The following is a 13066-nucleotide window of genomic DNA, read 5'->3' as shown; positions in this document are numbered from 1 at the left end:
GTATAGTTATCATAATAAAGTACACAAATTTACTGCTAATAGTAACATTATTAATGTCTTTCTAATCTTATTAGTCATTTCATTCTCATCACTGCTCCTACGTAACTTCATGTGTTCCCTAGGTGGCCTCGTCTATTTCACTCGAGAATATCCACAAATAGGGAAGAACATTACAGAGATAAAGGCTTAAAATTGCTTGGATGATAAAAAGTCAATAAATACGAAATCACTAAATAACTTTAAAGGGTTTATTTTCTACAGAACATGAATACAATCCTTTCACTCAAAATAGGACTCCCCGTGCAGACGTTTTCAAAAAAGCTCCTAGCGTCATATCTAGCGACTTTTTAGCCAAACCTTAGCTACTTTCTGTAGAAGAGAATGGCCAGTACTGCCCGGTGAGTGTGAGGTCCTGCTTTCCCCCCGGAGACACGCCTCTCTCTGCGGCTACTCTGTTCAGTGAGGGGAAGAGAGGAGCAGCACATTCATTCACTTCTAACTTTCTCTCTGAGAGATTATTTTACATGGAAATATAGCACGAAATCACAGTGCACCCGTTGTCTTTAACTTATGTGTGTGGTGGTTTAGTCAGATGACATCACGGTTATAAAATCAGGATTTTAACAATGTAGATCAGCAGCTTGGAAAAGGTTTGAAAGTGACTGCTGGTGAACATGTAGTCTCTTATTGGGCCGTGGTTCAGTCACTATTTCATACTCGTCCTGTTGTCTGACAACAGAAACAGAAAAAATACGTAAATGAAAACAGCTTTATTGGGAATTTGGCTGTAAAGGGCTGACTTTAGGCAGAATGAAAATACGATGTAATGATGTAATGAATATGCTAATTAGCGCATGACATCATCTAGAAACGTGTGGACACAGTGCTCCTGTCACTCACTTGGAGTATTTTAACATTATAGTGAAGATGAATCAGTGCCTGGGAAATACAAATTTAGTCCATCACGGCTGGGAAAAGGAGCTATATTAAAATTGGCTGTGTTTTTATTATTATTATTATTAATAATAATATCTTTTGGAATTTAAAAAGAAGAAATAAAGAATATGTTTGAATGACATCTCTTGTATAGTCTGTGAAAACAAAAGCATACACAGTATTTGAAAAGTGCTTGAAAGTCCTGGAATTTCATTATGAAGCATCGGTACAGACCCTGTTATATGTACTATGTGATTGATGTATTAAACATGCCTCTTGATTTCTGGGTTTAGCATAGATATACCTCGGTTTGAGTTTAAAACAATAGCTAGATTTACTGGTAGAATATTGCTAGTTAAGTTTCTCTCAGAAATATTATTGAGTAGATAAAGTATATTCAGTAGCTTTTCTGGGATAGTGAGAATTTAGGTTAATATAGTAGAAAAGAAAACACTCAGATTATCCTGGTTGTAAGAACTGCTCATTCATCTGTACACCTTTACAGTTTTCACTGCAGATATATCATCAGCTTTATTGAACAATACTCAGAATCCTTGTCACCTCCCAGCCAATCAGTCATCAGTCATGATGAATTTTTGTATGGTTGGAAGCATGTTTAAAACACAGAAAGTGCTGAGATCATGTAAGAATGAGGTTTTACTCACTGGCATAAATGTGTTCACTTTAAACTTTGCTCCTTCCCTTAAACACTTACCTGCTTGAGAATTTCCAATGTTTGTAGAATGATGATTCTCAGTACAGCACATTACCAAATATTAATGGGATTTTAATTTATTTATTTATTTGTGACAATTATGGGATTTTTTAATTTATATAATATGCGAACATTTTATTTATTTTTTTTTTACATGATTTTACACCTTATCTTATTTGGCTCATCAAGGTTCAGAGCATTCCATTCTCTTAAATCAACATTTCCCATTGTTAGTATCAGAATCTTATTTAACATGCAACATATTCAATAATCTGTAACTAAGACTCAATAAAGAAATTCTCATTACACAGTGTCCAGAATGTCTCCGAAACACTTTAGCCTATGATTAGCCATGGATTCCTGGGAGGACACTGTAGCAGTCTCTGAGGATTTCTTCTTATCACTTCACTGTAAAAAAAAAAACAAAAAAAAACAACAACCCCAAACCATTAAATGCTGGCTTCATCTTCTTTTAATTTGATTGTCAGTGCTCAACTCAAACCAACAGCAGTATTATTAATAATATCAGGAATGATTGTGTCTAAAATCAACCACTGATTATATCCCACTTGTTTGTTTCTAGATTGTATGATTTATTTAGCCAAATCTAAACTCACCTCTCCATTTGTGTAACTGGATACTCAGGATAATAAAATTTCACTCTGTTTTCCATCCACCCCCCCCTTCCATTTTCTGCATCTCCTATCATACAGGAACCTTGAGCCTATCCCAGAGATCATAGGGCACTGGACAGGGTACACCCTGGACAGAGTACCAGTCCAAGGCACACTCACATACACATTCACACACCCATTCATACACTACAGACACTTTGGACATGCCAATCAGCCTACCATGCATGTCCTTGGACAGGGGTCATGCAGCAGGCCAACAGCCCTAAGCACAAAAAGCATATATGGGTCCACCAAAGTATGGTTAAAAGAGAATAAAATTCATGTTTCAGAATTTGCCAAGTCAATGTCCTGACCTTAATCCAATAGAAATGTTGTGGAAGGACCGCAAACAAGCAGGTCATGTCAGGAAAATCACCAGCATTCCAGAGTTGAAGCTGTTCTGTACTGAGAAACGAGCTAAAATTCTTACAAGCCGATGTGCAGGACTGATCAACAGTAAAAACAGGGAAAATGTTTAGTTTCGGTTATTTCTGACCAAGGGGTTCACACCATATGCTGAAAGCAAAGGTTCACATAGGATCACATAATAGAAAGAAAACATTCTACACACCGTTATACCACCAGCAGCAGTCTGGACTGTTGACACAAGGAAGGCATTTTCATGCTGCTGATGCCAATGTCTGACCCTATAATCTACATGTCACAACAGAAATCAAGATTCATCAAATCAGGCAATGTTTTTCCATGCTTCAACTGTCCAGTTCCAGTGAGTCAACGCCCACTCTAGCCTCAGGTTCCTGTTCTTGGCTCACAGACAGGAGTGGAACCTAATATGGTTGTAGCTTATCCACCTCATTTGGTTAGACGTATTGTATGTTGCAAGAGGGTTTTCTGCTCCCCACACTTGTAAAGAATTATCATTACCATAGCCTTCCTGTCAGCTCGAACCAGTCTGTCCATTCTCCTCTGTCCTCTCTCATCAACAAGGTGTTGTTTTTTCTCCACCATTCTGTGTAAACTCAAGAGATTGCTGTCTGTGAAAATCCCAGATCAGCCTCTAAAATTCTCAAACCAGCTCGTCTGGCACCAACATTCATACCATCATCACTGAGATCACTGAGATTCTGATGTTTGTGTGAATATTAACTGAAGCTTACTGAAATACTTACCTGTATCTGCATGATTTTATGCATTGCGCAGCTGCCACATGAATTAGTTAAGTTCTTTTTCAAACACATCCTGCAAAAGCAAATAAGATCGGCACTCCATCTGCTTTGAGTAGCCTAATGCAAAATGTATTCAAAATACTATTTTTACGAACTCCAAAACACCTGAAACTGGATTCAAGGCACAGTATACAGTGTTACCACCATTGAAATCACCATTTAATTACATATGCTTCAACAGTTAAAATATATAATAAATAAATAAATACATTATTATTATTATTATTATTATTATTATTATTATTATTATTATTATTATTATTGTTGTTGTTGTTGTTGTTGTTGTTAATAATAATAATAATAATAATAATAATATGTGTAATTTATATAGCTCCTTACTCATAACCAATGTCGCTTTACAATTACAATGTTTCAACAAAACATGGAACATGCGGTAGACTAGATTTGAGAAAAAATATGATTTATAGTTTACAAAGAAATATTAAATTTCTCATCAAAACATGATTGCACTGCTTATGCTAAGCTTAATTTACACAAGTTTCTAATTACAAGATTGAATTATATAAAGTGAGCGTGATCGATTCATGTAGTATTAATGTAAATCCATTACATTATGAAATCTTGTGGGGATGTTGGCACTGACAGGTGCTATAACTATAGTATTTAAATTAACATGATTCAAAGGTGTGTGATAGAATAGCACAGTGTTTTAATAAATTCAATGCTATTGAATATTATATCTCCGCCGACGCCGGTCCCAAGCCCGGGTGAAAAAGGAGGAGGGTTGGGCATCAGGCTAGCACCCTGATCCCGTAAAATCTATCTTGCTACGGAAACAACAAGCAAAAACCAGCGGTCTAAACAATACCGGCGCGATGACCCTGTTTCTCCCTTGATGACGGTGCTGGAGCAAAGCCGAAAGGTCGTCCAGCGCCCGATGCAAAATGGGATACTCGACGCCAATACGATCACACGAATTGGAACCTGGAACGTGCGAACGTTGTACCAGTGTGGGAGACTGGAGCAGCTTCTGCACGAATTCGATAATTACCGGCTTGACATTCTTGGTGTCAGCGAAATGAGGTGGACGGGTAATGGAAAAATGATAAGCGACGGGAAGATCGTCCTGTATTCGGGAGCCAAAGAACATCACGTGCACGGTGTCGGGATGGTCCTGAGCAAAACCGCGGCACAGGCACTCGTTGGATGGAAACCGATCAGTGATCGCATAATTACCGCCCGATTTCAGTCTCGCCATGCTAAAATTACTGTTATTCAAGTCTACGCACCGACAAATGAGGCAGATGATGAAGAGAAGGACGCCTTCTACGACCAGCTGCAAGACACAATCACGGTTATCCCCAACCATGACATAAAGATCCTCCTTGGCGACATGAATGCGCAACTCAGTAGCGACCGGCAGGGCTGGGAAAACGTGATCGGACCTCATGGATCGGCAGCAGTAACAAGCGATAATGGAGAGCGTCTCCTATCCCTATGCAATCTTAACAACCTTTGCATCGGGAATACATATTTCATTCACAAACGGATTCACAAAAAGACGTGGCGGTCACCAGATGGGGCCACTCACAATGAAATCGACTATGTATGCATCCATCGACGGTGGCGCTCGGCTTTACGTGACGTACAGGTTTTTCGCGGCGCCGACGTCGGATCTGATCACCACTTGCTTGTGACTTCAATCCGACTAAAATTGAAAAGAGTGGCCGGACGCAACACCGTTCGGTCATTTGCCTCCGAGAAATTGAAGGACCGCGTGAACGCCGAGCACTTCCACATTGAACTCGCTAATCGATTCCAGATTCTTGACAACTCGGCCAGCATCGAAGAACAATGGGCGCAGATCAAGGATGCTGCCATAGAGACGGCAGAGAGAACGATTGGTCGACGGCGTGGAACGCAGCGAGAACGGTGGATTCAGGACCGGACATGGTCGTTGCTCGATGAAAGACGGGTCAAGAAACGTCAGCGCGATCAAGCAAAGACCGAAGAGGAGCGAAATGAAGCATCGCAGGCGTACCGAGAACTCGACCGCAGGGTCAAGAGGAGTTGCCGAGCAGACAAGAAGGACTGGCTGGACCGGAAGGGCACTGAAGCACAACTGGCTGCGGACCAGGGTGACAGCAGGACTCTTTTTCGTGTGGTCAGAGATCTCACTCGGGCCCGAAGCGGTTCCACTGGGCCGATAAGGGATACAACCGGCAGGATGCTAGTTAGCAAAGAAGAGCAGGACGCGCGTTGGGTGGAACATTTCAAAGACACCCTAAACCAGCCGGCTCCCGTAGCCACGCACGACTTTACAGTCTTTCCTCCTCCCTGTGAGCTGGAAGTGGACATGAGCGACATCATGGATGCTGAGGTCGCTGCAGCGATTCGTCATCTGAAAAACAACAAAGCACCTGGTCTTGACCAAATCTCGGCAGAAATGCTGAAAGCGGGTGGTGATGAAGTTGTACGGGTGCTCACTACGCTGCTCAATGACTGCTGGCACATGGAACGTGTCCCAAATGACTGGAGACAGGGTGTCATCGTCAAATTACCTAAGAAAGGTAATCTCGCAGACTGTAACAATTGGAGAGGCATCACCCTTCTGTCTGTTCCAGGCAAGGTATTTTGTCTCGTCCTCCTCAAACGGATACTGCGAGCAGTCGATCAGGCTCTACGGGACGAACAGGCCGGGTTTAGAAGCGGTCGGTCGTGCGCTGAACAAATCTTTGCTCTCCGAAACATCATTGAACAAAGCTCCGAATATCAGAAACCGCTCTTGGTCAACTTTATAGACTTTAAGAAGGCGTTTGACAGCGTCCACCGGAAATCGCTTTGGAACATCGCACGGCTATATGGCATTCCACAGCGGTTTATCGCCATTTTCCAGAACTTATATCAGGATTCTAGCTGTTGCATCCGGTTCGGACACAGGTCATACTGCCTTTTTCACCATCAAGACTGGAGTCAGACAGGGCTGCATTCTTTCACCATTCTTTTTCCTCATGATGATGGACTTCGTCATGCGACGAGCACTAACACAGCCAGCGTCTGGAATTCCGTGGACAGGCCAGGGACGCCTGACCGACCTGGAATTCGCCGACGATATTGTGCTATTGGCGCAGAATGGGAAAGTCTTACAGGAGATGACCACTAGCCTGGAGCACGAAGCAGCCAAAGTTGGGTTACGGATCAGCACTGACAAGACCAACGTCATGGCCGTCGGCCGGATGACGCCGGTGCGGATCACGGTGAGCAACCAGCTGATCGAAGAAGTCAAACAGTTCACCTACCTTGGCAGCATTGTGGCTACGGATGGTGGGACTAACGTGGATGTCAATCGCAGAATCGGCAGAGCATTTGCAGTCTTCCAACAGCTACAACCGATTTGGGCTAGGCGAACTATCCACACCAACAGCAAACTTCGCCTGTTTAATAGCATCATCATCCCAACCGCCATCTATGCATCTGAAACTTGGAAGAGCTCGAGGGCAGTCATCCACAAGCTGAATGTGTTTCAACAACGATGCCTGAGAAGAATACTCGGTGTATCATACCGTGATAGTATTTCAAATGAAGAAATTCTAAGAAGAACAAACTCCCGCAGCCTGGCAGAAATGGTCGTAGAGCGAAGAATGCGCTTTGCAGGACACATTCTACGGATGTCTGACCACCGCCACGCAAAGATCGCGCTGCGCTGGACGCCGCCACGAGGGAAGAGAAGAGTAGGGCGGCCGCGGAATACTTGGCGACGAACATTCATGGAGGATCTACGAGCGCTCGATGTCAAGTGGGAAGATGTGGAAATCGACGCTTCCGACCGAGCCCGCTGGCGAATGCTTGTTGCCCGATGCGCCCCGCTGCGCGGACGGAACTAACTAACTATTGAATATTATGTGCTATTATTAATGAATATTATCCTGGTGTCTAATATTATTTTTTGAGAACAGTTTCATATTGAAATACAATGATTCTGCACATTTTAACAGTTCAAATGGAGAAGTTATTAATGTTTTGTTACAGTAATGATTCTGTGTCTCATTGCCAAAAATGAAAACCTCTTAACTCTGAAAGTCAATTAAACAATGTTTGAAGGAGAATCTATAATAAATGCATCATCAGATGACTAAAGGGAATTGCTGGATGATCCGTCACATCAGTTTTAGCCTGACATTTTTGCTTTTGCGTCACACATTTGTACAACAGTTTTTATGAATCAGACATTGATTGATTCATAAATCAATTATCTTGCTGGATAAAACCTATACCTATATTATATATGTATATATTTATATATGTATAAAATGTAAATGGAAGGTTTTTGCTTCATGTTTTTTTAAACTTTGCTGTAGACTGTCATTTGAGTCAAACTTATTTGCATTTGAAGAACACAAAGTGCATTTGCCTTTTAAATAAACTAAATAATCATTTAGTGATACACCAAGTGGACAGCTCAGAGTTTAAAGGGTCAAAGAGAGGACTTTCTGATCTATGTCGAAGAAGGTAAGAAACCTCTCTAAACTGTGCCTTTATTTTGGCACAGTGAATGGTATATTTGTTATATGATGCACTTCATATAATTTGATGTGCACAGTTAAAGTCTTATTATTAAGTGGTGAATGGTACATTGCTTCCTCAATTGGCTATTTTCTTTTTAATCCTTGAGTGCTCTTGTAAATTGTCTAAAGTTGGTATCTTTCTAGTTAAGCAGAAAATGGAGAATTCACAAAGGCCCATGCTTTTTCTTTTACTTGAAACTCTGATTTCAAGTATCAAACTGATTTCAAGTATTTTAAAAAATCTCGTTTTACAGTACACTATGATTGATTTAATATCACTTGTAAATTGTCATAATTTAAAAAGACAATACCTTTTATAGATTAAAAACACAACCTATCAAATGTTCCTATAATGTATATATTTTTTTACGCAGTGATATGCATTTTCTCATTGCAGTCGATTCTGACCCCATCAGCAAGGTAAGAATACAGTATAGTAGAATACAGAAATACACACACACACACACACACACACACACACACACACACACACACACACACACACACACACACTCACACACTCACACACACAAATGTCTGAGACCACAATGAAAATCTGGATTTTTTTTCTCTTTTACATTTTGAAATAAATAGGTTTTAGAATTTTTTAATATTTAAAAGAAAGAAAGTAAATGTTTAATATTTTGGATATTTAATTTTTTAAATTCTGCAACTGTAAACATTAAGAAACTCTGAATATCTTGTAAATATTTTAAAGGTTCTACTTTTTTTTTTTTTTTTTACTGAAGTTGTAGTTAATAATACAATTTCGTAATTTTATTACGAAAATTATAATTATAAAATTAAATAAGAAAAAAAATGTAAAATAGAAACATTTTCCACTAGTGCTCTCAGACTTTTGGCCCCGACTGTGTGTGTGTGTGTGTGTGTGTGTGTGTGTGTGTGTGTGTGTGTGTGTGTGTGTGTGTGTGTGCGTGTGCATGTGTGTGTGTGTGTCTGTGTGTATGTAAACAAACTATTAATGAAAATAAAATTTTGTGTAAGATAAATGAATGAATAAATATGTTCTCTTCTCCCATCCAGTCGATGTGGCCTTAGGAGGAATAGCAATACAATCTTCTTTACACTAACAATTATCCTGCTTACTTTGCTATCGATGACAACAAAGCATCTAACATGAATTTCGACTCATGTACTGCTACAAGTCCTCAGTATAACCCATGGTGGAGGGTGGATTGTTGGCGGTGTATGATATTAGCAGTGTAATCGTCACTAACAGAGGCGACTGCTGTTCAGAACAGATAAATGGTGCTGAGATTCACATTGGCAACTCCTTGGTCAACAACAACCCCAGGTGAAATATTAAAAAAAAATTATTTATATAAAAATATCGGCCTAAATGAGTAAGAGTTTATTTATAGAATTTTATTAACATTTTAAAAAGCTTGCTGAACATAAGGCTTTGCAATCTGGTAACAAAGATTTGTATATATTTACAACTCTAATGAGGCATTACAACATTCCAGTAAAATTGTTCTTTATGTAATATACATAATTATAAAGCACTTTAAGACTTAATAAATATATTGTGAAATATTTTAAATGATTATTATTATAAATGATAATTAATTAATGCTTAAATAGTCACTCATAAGTTTACTGTAGTATTGCTCATTTAGTACTGTACACTTTATTTTACTGAAGTATAACTCAGCAACATTTAAACAAACTTATTACAGAAAATGTAGGTAAAATATATTACTGCAGATCTTTATCTGATTGGCGAGGACATTTTTAATTGTATAAATTGTGTAATTCTGACATGTAAATTTACAAGGAATGAATTACTACTTACTGAAAGTCGTTCTGGCTACATGCCAAATTGCAGGTTTAAATGAATGCTCTCACTGTAACATGTTAGTCCTATAATTAAAACTTATACAAGGACATGGATGGATATTAGAATACTGCAGTATGTCTCTCTCTCTCTCTCTCTCTCTCTCTCTCTCTCTCTGTGTGTGTGTGTGTGTGTGTGTGTGTGTGTGTGTGTGTGTGTGTGTGTGTGTGCTATACAGTAACTACATAGTAACTTAACTACATAATAAATTTCCTCATCTTCCCTCCAGTCAATGGGGAATCCGTCTATTTCTTAGAAGGAATAGTGACACAGTGCCCTGCGATGGACTGGCACCCTGTCCAGGGTGTACCCCGCCTTGTGCCCGATGCTCCCTGGGATAGGCTCCAGGTTCCCCGTGACCCTGAAAAGGAGTAAGCGGTTGAAGATGGATGGATGGATGGATGAATAGTGACACAGTATGAAGCACAGAAGGGTTTAATTAGGAAGGTTTTTATTTCATTTTATTTTCCTTTCATGGGAAATTCTTTAGAATGGAGGGCTGCATTTTTCTTATTAACTTTGGGGGAGAGAAAAAATAGAGGGTGGTGCACGAATGACTGTCTATAGCTGCTATAATGTAAGGGATAACAGGAACTAACTTGTCTCACAGGTGTTCTGTAACATTAGACATGACTATAAACTGAGAAAAAGTATGATGTGTCGTTCTTTAATAAAATAAGAAATTCTTCTGCACACTCTGGTATGAAAATAATCAACTTCAGGGTGGTGACAGATTTATTAAACATTATTAACTTTGGGTTTAACTTAATATGTAAAACTAAATAGAGTTCCCCTCATTTCTCTCTCTCTCTCTCTCTCTCTCTCTCTCTCTCTCTGTGTGTGTGTGTGTGCGCATGCGTGAGTACAGTGGAGTAAGTGAAGCGTGTTGGTGAGAGCGTGCGTGGAAGACTGAGGTTTTTGTCACGTTCTTTCTCTTATTTTCCCCTTCTACAGTATCTCACAAAAGTGAGTACACCCCTCACATTTTTAAAAATATTTGATTATATCTTTTCATGTGACAGCACTAAAGAAATGACACTGTGCTACAATGTAAAGTAGTGAGTGTACAGCTTGTGTAACAGTGTAAATTTGCCATCCCCTCAAAATAACTCGACACACAGCCATTAATGTCTAAACCGCTGGCAACAAAAGTGAGTACACCCCTAAGTGAAAATGTCCAAATTGGGCCCAATTAGCCATTTTCCCTCCCCGGTATCATGTGACTTGTTAGTGTTACAAGGTCTCAGGTGTGAATGGGGAGCAGGTGTGTTAAATTTGGTGTCATCGCTCTCATACTCCCTCATACTGGTCACTGGAAGTTCAACATGGCACCTCATGGCAAAGAACTCTCTGAGGATCTGAAAAAAAGAATTGTTGCTCTACATAAAGATGGCCTAGGCTATAAGAAGATTGCTACTACGAGAAATAAGCTCATAGCAACACTGATGAAATACACATACAGTACAAAAAAACACACACACACAAATAGAGAATGTGTTTAGCATTTTTTTTTTTTTTTTTACATCTGCACATAATTATTAGTTTAGCAGCTTTGCTTTTTTAGAATAAAAAAAGTCATGTATAAGTCTATATAATGAGTCTTTACTGGTCACATATACAGTGAAATTGTTTTCTTCACATACTCCAACATGTCAGGAGGCTGGGGTCAGAGTGCAGGGTCATGATATGGCACCCCAGGAGCAGAGAGGGTTAAGGACCTTGCTCAGTGGGCAGCTTGACAGGATTGAACCCCCAACCTACTGATCAGTAAGCAAGAGCATTAACCGCTAAGCCACCACTGCCCCAGTGTGTGGAAGTGAGAGGGGGTATGGGGTGAGAGATGAGAGAGAGAGAGCGAGAGAGAGAGCGAGCGAGAGAGAGAGAGAGTGTGTGTGTGTGTGTGTGTGTGTGTGTGTGTGTGTGTGTGTGTGTGTGTGTGTGTGTGTGTGTGTGTGTGTGTGTGTGTGTGTGTGTGTGTGTGTGTGTGTGTGTGTGTGTGTGTGTGTGTGTGAGTGAGAGAGAGAGAGTGAGTGAGTTTTCATAGCATCTACTACTTCTTACCCCACTGTTTTCTAACTACTACAAATATAGACTTCTGAACACCGCCAATAAAAGCTTAATAACAGAATACAGCAATTTTTGGGAAATTGCCGTTCCCGAGTTTGGCCACACGAGGGCAGTCATGTCCCATCCGGCACAACACACGACGCCGCCTAAAACAGAAGGTAGGTTGTAGGTATTGTACTTCTACTACTGATTCTAGTAATGACCTCAATCGAAGTAATTAAATACGTAATGAAAGGTGTTGTCTATATAGCTGACCTCATTTTCCTACAGTGAGTTAAAAGGCGCACAACCATCAGAATCCCAGTTCATAATTGTGTTTGATTGGCCAAGTAGAATAAAGTGTCCGTTTCTTTTTGAGCTCATTGGACATATCACATTGCTGTAACTATCTCATTGGCACTACTTAATTGCTCATAGTTTATTTGACGAATGCAACTGCTGTGACATATTTTGCCAATCTTAAATTCAGCTGTCATTCTGGAGGTGCAGTTTTGGTTGATGCATGACATTTAGGTTCAAACACAGTGCATATGGGAAAAGAGAAGGCCAGTGATTAGACAGTGCGAAGGCTGACTTTGTATTCCTACTTGTGTGTGATGTGTGTTAAGTTAGTTTCTCTTGCACAACTGTCGAAGTGCATATGCTTTCCTTGTGAGTGACACTTTTTAAGAATGAGATAAGGGTTTGAGACAATGTAGCTAATTTCAACATTCGAGAGTCTATTATATTGTGCATTTGCGAGAGCTGATAAAGCAAGGCCTGAGAGTTGTGTTTGCATTCCTTTCTGTGGTGCTTGTAAGTTAGTGAAGTACTTGTGTGGTAGAATGTGGACTGGGTTCAAAGTGAACATAGACATTGGTGCTGATCCGCTGAATGCTGGGCCTACTAATAAAGGCTTGTGCTACTATGTGCGACCTGTAGTTGCAGTGGACGTAGGACTGTAGTATATATGGGCCTTGAGTCCAAAAGGACGTGCTCAAAAGGAACGTCTTGTGTTTGAAACAGTAATGTCAATGTTGTACAAACACACACGGCTTTTTCTAACCTCCTTACGCTGATGAGTGTTTTGGCTGTATGCTTTACTATGTATGTTTTACCCAAAG

The sequence above is a fragment of the Ictalurus punctatus genome, unplaced genomic scaffold, assembly GCF_001660625.3.
Source record: "Ictalurus punctatus breed USDA103 unplaced genomic scaffold, Coco_2.0 Super-Scaffold_100046, whole genome shotgun sequence".
NCBI classification, from domain to species: domain Eukaryota; kingdom Metazoa; phylum Chordata; class Actinopteri; order Siluriformes; family Ictaluridae; genus Ictalurus; species Ictalurus punctatus.
This window is presented reverse-complemented; position numbering follows the sequence as displayed.